The sequence below is a fragment of the Diceros bicornis genome, chromosome 13 (genome assembly GCF_020826845.1).
Source record: "Diceros bicornis minor isolate mBicDic1 chromosome 13, mDicBic1.mat.cur, whole genome shotgun sequence".
Taxonomy (NCBI): domain Eukaryota; kingdom Metazoa; phylum Chordata; class Mammalia; order Perissodactyla; family Rhinocerotidae; genus Diceros; species Diceros bicornis.
In genome coordinates this window covers 28,064,482-28,071,605 of record NC_080752.1, presented here as the reverse complement: position 1 = coordinate 28,071,605, position 7,124 = coordinate 28,064,482, and positions in this window count along the sequence as shown.

The window sequence follows — 7,124 nt, the reverse complement described above, 5'->3', positions numbered from 1 at the left end:
AGCCCCGGAAACAGGCCCACTATGACTTCCCTGGGCCCCAGCACTCTTGCCTGGGTGGGCTCCTTTCTCCATAAAAAATATTAAAATTTTATTTTACCACAGTGCTGGTCTAAAGATGAGTATATTTATACTGTATTTTAAAACATTTTCTTGGCCTAAGAGTTCTCATTTTTTTTCTCCTGATTTTAAAAGAAATGAGCCCTGTTTTCGTGGATTCCTAAAGCATTGTGTGCTCTGGGCACTGTGTCCACTTTACAGAACAGATAAGTTGGCCCTGCTTAGAACTACTATACTGCAGTCACGTATTCACTTAACAGATGTATTGTGGGCCTGCTCGGTCCCAGGCGCTCTTCTAGGGACTGGGGATGGGGCAGTGAACAAAACAGATGGAGGTCCCTGCCCCTGTGGCACGACACTGTAGAGAAGGAGAGACACGTGGAACAAGACACATAACATAAAGGAACGCTATGCTGGAGACTGTAACTCCCCAGAGAAGGGACTTAGGGAGGGATGTGGGGCTGGAGGAGGGGCTACTGTTGCAGTTTTAAATAGGGCTGTTGATTGGGTCTTCACTCAGAAAGAGATATTTGAAGAAAAACTTAGAGGAGGTGAGGGGACCAACCATGCAGATATCTGGGGGAAAGTCATGCTGGGCAGCGGGAGGAGCAAGTGCAAAGGCCCTGGGGTAGAAGTGAGGTGGGCTGAATGAGATAATGATCAAGCAAATAATTAGACAGCCTGTAATAAAATTACAGTGCAGAAAGTGCTCCTGAGGCGAGGCATGTGGCTCTATGAAAGTTTATAACAGGGGCATGTGGCCTCGTTGGGAGAGTCAGGTGTTCCCTGAGAAAGTGACACTTGAGATGCCCACTACAGCTGAGAAGGCAGGGCAGCGTGTTGCAGGGAGGGGGTGAGCATGTGCAGAGGTCTTGCGACAGGAGAGGGCATGGTGAGCACAGAGCTGAAGGAAGGTCAGTGGGGCTGGAATGCAGGGGCCCAGGGTGAGTGGCGGGTGGGCTGGAGAGGCAGATTGGGCCTGGTCTGTGGGCCTCGTGGGCTGCTGTCATTTTGTAAGAACAAGGAGAAGCTTAGACGGGCCCTATGCAGGGGAGTGGGTGACAAATCATATTCCTATTTTGCAAAGATCGTATAGCTCAGGGTGGAAAATGGGTTGGAGGGGATCAGAGGACCAGGTGGGTGCAGCAGTCAGGAGCTTACAGAACCTCCCAGCAGGGAGAGGATGGGGGTGGCGGTGGAGGGACAGAGGTGGTGGATTGGCTGGGCATTTAGGAGGTAAAACCTACAGGACGCGGTGATAGGTTGAAGGCAGGGAGTGTGGGAAAGAAGTGCCAAGAAGTTTCCAGCTTGAGCACCCGGATGAAGAAAGGCAGACTCACAAGAGGAGAGCAGTTGGCTGGGAGGGTGGAGGCACAGGTAAGCTTGGGACAAGATGAGTCTGAGGGGCTTTGAGACATCCAGGTCATTAGAGATACGGGTCTGGAGTTCAGAGATGGTCGTTTGTGAGTCACCTGCACACGGGAGCTAACTGAAGCCAAACTGTGGACCATGACACCAACAGGGAGAGATGTCGAGAGGGTCCCAGACAAAGACTTCAGGAGTCTCAGCTGTTACTGGCCATCAGGGAACTGGTTCTATCTTATCTTTTCTCTAAACAGAAGTAATAGTTTGAAAAAATACCAATGTGTTCTTCTGTTTTGCATTTACACACAAATGACCTGCTATTAAGTTAGCGAAAAGCTCACAGCTGTGACTGATAAACCTCAGCATCTCAGGGGCTTACCACAACAGATGCTTCTTGTTGGCTCCTGTGAAGTCCACAGGGTGTTCCTGTTGGGTGGGGGCCTCCATGCAGTCATTCAGGGACCCAGGCTCCTGCCATCTTGGCTCTGCCCCAGCCAGACTTGCCAGAGGCCCCCATTCCACCCACACTCCATTGTCTGGGACTCAGTGACACAGCCACAGCCAAGCCCAAGGGAGGCTGGGATGCATGGCCCCTGCCCAGGCCGAGGAGGAAGTGGGTGTGGGGAGCCAGCTGCTTCCTTAGCTTTTATCTGCGTGGAGGAGTCTTCATAAATAAGGGACGAATAAATTCAAAATAGGATTTTGCAACAAGAGAAAAGGCTTGAAATCTACGCATTGTTGAGGAAGAAAGGACTTGAAAAATATTCCTTTGACTTTTTTAACCTTCCAAAGTTCGAAGCTTCCAAGATTAGAACGCTCTTTCCTTCACCCTCCAGGGCCAGACCAGACCATGGCGTTTCTCCCCTTGTGTGGACAAGGTTCCCCTGTCTTGTCAGTAGGTCTGGGCAGGACACCAGAGTGGAAGGAGAGCGGCAGAACGTGGAGGAAACACAAGAGAATCACGGCCCAGGTCCCTGGGCGCTGTGGGAGGAAGGTGGCACCAGGAGGGAGGTGGCTGGCCGAGCTGACGGGGAGCTGTGTAGAGGGACCCCGGCGGGCTGAGGCTCGGCCCTGCGCCCACTGGGAGGAGTTTGTTCTGGGCAAAGCTGCCACGCACCAACTTGGAGGGCTGGTGGTGGTGGTGCGGGGGGGACACACGGACTGATGGGCACGGGACAGAGCAGGGTGGTCGGTCTAGTTGCCCTACTCAGAGCTGACAGCTGCAGTGACCCCACGGAGGGGATTACCTGAGGGGCTCAACCCTCAGCATCCGTGTGGAGGGGCAGTCAGGCCAGGAGGAGGGTGGAGACCAGCAGAGAGCCCCAGAGGGGTCTACAGGGCCAGGCAGGGCCCCCACCAGCTTCACAGCAGAGCCGGGAAATCAGAGGCCCCTGCAGGGCACACGAGGGACCAGCATGTGACCGGGAGCCCCTGCCCACAATACCAGGAGGACATGTGAGCCCCGCCCACTCCCCCAGCTGCATCCTGGAGAGGATTAGAAGGACAAAGACCCGAAAGGCTCTTATGATCCTAAAGGGACCAAGTCGGACCCAAAGGGACTGTTTAAATGATCCGATTGGACTCAATTTTATATCAATTTGACCAAAGTTAGTGCCTCCCGGATACCCTCCAAGCCAGGCAGTAGCTGAAAAAGCTCTGATCAGTGACAGATAAATAAGTGAGTGCCAGCTTCTTAGCACTCCTGAGTGTGCTGTGAACAGTGGAGCGAGCGTGCCGGGCTCAAACAGCAGAGAGCACCGTGTGGGAGCCGACCTCAGGCGGGCGCGAGGCCTGGCGGCTCCCTGCCGTCCCGGCGTGTCCACAAGGTGGTGGAAGACCTCCACCTTTCCCGGCCTGGGCAGCCAGCGAGCGCAGGGAGAGCCAGCTGGGGGAGCTGCCAGCACAAATCTAGTATTTCTCCGCACAAAAGCAAGACGAGATGGTTCTTTTCAAGACTTCTCTGACCTTGCAAGGATTCGTGGTTCTAAGGCTGAATTTTTCTTTTTACTTTGTGAACACGCTTTTTCTGCAAAGCACATAGCCACTTGGTTTTTTTTAATGATAATATTTTTTAAAATATTTTTATTGATGTCATAATAGTTTATAACATTGTGAAATTTTTGTTGTACATTATTGTTTGTCAGTCACCATATAAATATGTCCCTTCACCCCTTGTGCCCACCCCCCAACTCCCTTACCCCTGGTAACCCTCAAACTGTTCTCTCTGTCCGTGTGTTAGTTTATATTCCACATATGAGTGAGGTCATACAGTGTTTGTCTTTCTCTGTCTGGCTTATTTCGCTTAACATAATACCCTCCAGGTCCATCCATGTTGTTGCAAATGGGACGATTTTGTCTTTTTTTTAATGGCTGAATTGTATTCCATTCCATATATATATATATATATATATATATATATACACCACATCTCCTTTATCCAATCATCAGTCAAGGGACACTTGTGTTGCTTTCACTTCTTGGCTATAGTGAATAATGCTGCAACGAACATGGGGGTGCATTAGCCTCTTTAGATTGTTGATTTTAGGATCTTTGGGTAAATACCCAGAAGTGGGATAGCTGGATTGTATGGTATTTCTATTTTTAATTTTTTGAGGAATCTCCATACTCTTTTCTATAGAGGCTGTGCCAGTTTGCATTCCCACCAGCAGTGACTTAGGGTTCCCGTTTTTCCACAACATCTCCAACATTTGTTGTTTTCTGTCTTGGTGATTATAGCCATTCTAACGGGTATAAGGTGATATCTTAGTGTACTTTTGATCTGCATTTCCCTGATGATTAGTGATGTTGAACATTTTTTCACGTGCCTATTGGCCATCTGTATATCTTCTTTGGAAAAATGTCTGTTCATATCCTCTGCCCATTTTCTTATCAGTTGGTTTGTTTTTTCATTGTTCAGTTGTGTATACATATATATATCTTTATATATTATGGAGATTAACCCCTTGTCAGGTATATGATTTGCAAATATTTTCTCCCAGCTAGTGGGTTGTCTTTTCATTTTGATCCTAGTTTCATTTGCCTTGTAGAAGCTCTTTAGTCTGATGAAGTCCCACTTGTTTATTTTTTCTTTTGTTTCCCTTGTCTGAGTAGACATGAAATTTGAAAAGATCCCTCTATGACAGATGTCAAAGAGTGTACTGCCTATGTTTTCTTCCAGCAGTTTTATGATTTCAGGTCTTACCCTCAAGTCTTTGATCCATTTTGAGTTAATTTTTGTGTATGGTGAAAGAAAATAGCCTACTTTCATTCTTTTGCTAGTGGCTGTCCAGTTTTCCCATCACCATTTATTGAAGACACTTTCCTTTCTCCATTGTATGTTCTTGCCTCCTTTGTCGAAGATTAGCTGTCTGTAGATGTGTGGGTTTATTTCTGGGCTTTCAGTTCTATTCCATTGATCTGTGTGTCTGTTTTTGTGCCAGTACCATGCTGTTTTAGTTACTATCGCTTTGCAGTATATTTTGAAGTCAGGGATTGTGATGCCTCCAGCTTTGTTCTTTTTTCTCAGGATTGCTTTAGCCATTCGGGGTCTTTTGCTGCCCCATGTGAATTTTAGTATTCTTTGTTCTATTTCTGTGAAGAATGTCATTGGGATTCTGATTGGGATTGCATTAAATCTGTAGATTGCTTTAGGTAGTGTGGACATTTTTGTAGAATATGTTTATAATAATAAAATAATAAACATATTTTGAAGAATATGTTTATTCTTCCAATCTGTGTGCATGGGATATCTTTCCATTTCTTTATGTCATCATCGATTTCTTTCAATAATGTCTTATAGTTTTCATTTTATAGGTCTTTCACCTCCTTGGTTAAATTTATTCCTAGATATTTTATTCTTTTTGTTGCAATTGTAAATGGGATTGTCTTCTTGAATTCTCTTTCTGTTAGTTCATTATCAGAGTATAGAAATGCAACTGATTTTGTAAGTTGATTTTGTACCCTGCAATTTTGCTGTAGTTATTTATTTCTAATAGTTTTCCAATGGATTCTTTAGGGTTTTCTATATATAAAATCATGTCATCTGCAAACAGTGAGAGTTGCACTTCTTTGTTGCCTATTTGGATTCTGTTTATTCATTTTTCTTGCCTAATTGCTCTGGCCAGAACCTCCAGTACTGTGTTGAATAAGAGTAGCGAGAGTGGGCACCTTTGTCTTGTTCCTGTTCTCAGAGGAATGGATTTCAGTTTTTCCCTGTGAGTATGATATTGACTGCGGGTTTGTCGTATATGGCCTTTATTATGTTGAGGTACTTTCCTTCTATACCCATTTTGTTGAGAGTTTTTATCATAAATGGATGCTGGATCTTGTCAAATGCCTTCTCTGCATCTATTGAGATGATCATGTGGTTTTTATTCCTTGTTCTATTAACGTGGTGTATCAGATTGATTGATTTGCGGATGTTGAACCATCCCTGTGTCTCTGGTATAACTCCCACTTGATCATGGTGTATGATCTTTTTAACGTATTGCTGTATTCAGTTTGCCAATATTTTGTTGAGGATTTTTGTGTCTATGTTCATCAGCAATATTTCCCTGTAATCTTCCTTCTTTCTATTGTCCTTGCCTGGCTTTGGTATCAGGGTGATGTTGGCCTCATAGAATGTGATAGGAAGTATTCCATCTTCCTCTATTTTTTGGAGTAGTTTGAGAAGGATAGGTATTATATCCTCTTTGAATATTTGGTAAAATTGTCCAGAGAAGCCGTATGGTCCTGAACTTTTATTTTTTGGGAGATTTTTGATTATTGTTTCAATCTCTTTACTTGTGATTGGTTTATTCAGATTCTCTATTTCTTCTTGATTCAGTTTTGGGAGGTTGTATGAGTCTAAGAATTTATCCATTTCTTATAGATTGTCCAGTTTGTTGGCATATAGTTTTTCACAGTATTCTCTTATAATCCTTTGTATTTCTGTGGTATCTGTTGTTATTTCTCCTCTTTCACTTCTAATTTTATTTATTTGAGCCTTCTCTCTTTTTTTCTTAGTGAGTCTGGCTAAGGGTTTGTCAATTTTGTTTATCTTCTCAAAGTACCAGCTCTTTGTTTCATTGATCCTTTCTACTGTTTTTTTGGTTTCAATTTCATTATTTCTGCTCTAATTTTTATTATTTCCCTCCTTCTGCTAACTTTGGGCTTTGTTTGTTCTTCTTTTTCTAATTCTGTTAGGTGCAGTTTCAGGTTGCTTATTTGGGACTTTTCTTGTCTGTTAAGGTGGGCCTGTATTGCTATGAGTTTCCCTGTCAGGACTGCTTTTGCTGCATCTCATATGAGTTGGTATGGTGTATTTTCATTTTCATTTGTCTCTAGATATTTTTTGATTTCTCCTTTAATTTCTTCAATGATGCACTGGTTGTTCAGTAGCATGTTGTTTAGTCTCCACATCTTTGTCACTTTTCCAGTTTTTTTCTTGTAGTTGATTTCTAGTTTCATAGCATTATGGTCAGAAAAGATGCTTGTTATGATTTCAATCTTCTTAAATTTATAGAGGCTTGCCTTGTTTCACAGCATATGGTCTATCCTTGAGAAGGTTCCGTGCATGCTTGACAAGAATGTGTAATCTGCTGTGTTTGGATGGAGTGCTTTCTATATATCTATTAAGTCCATCTCGTCTAGTTTTTTGCTTAAGTCCACTATTTCCTTATTGACTTTCTGTCTGGATGATCTATCCATTGATGTGAATAACA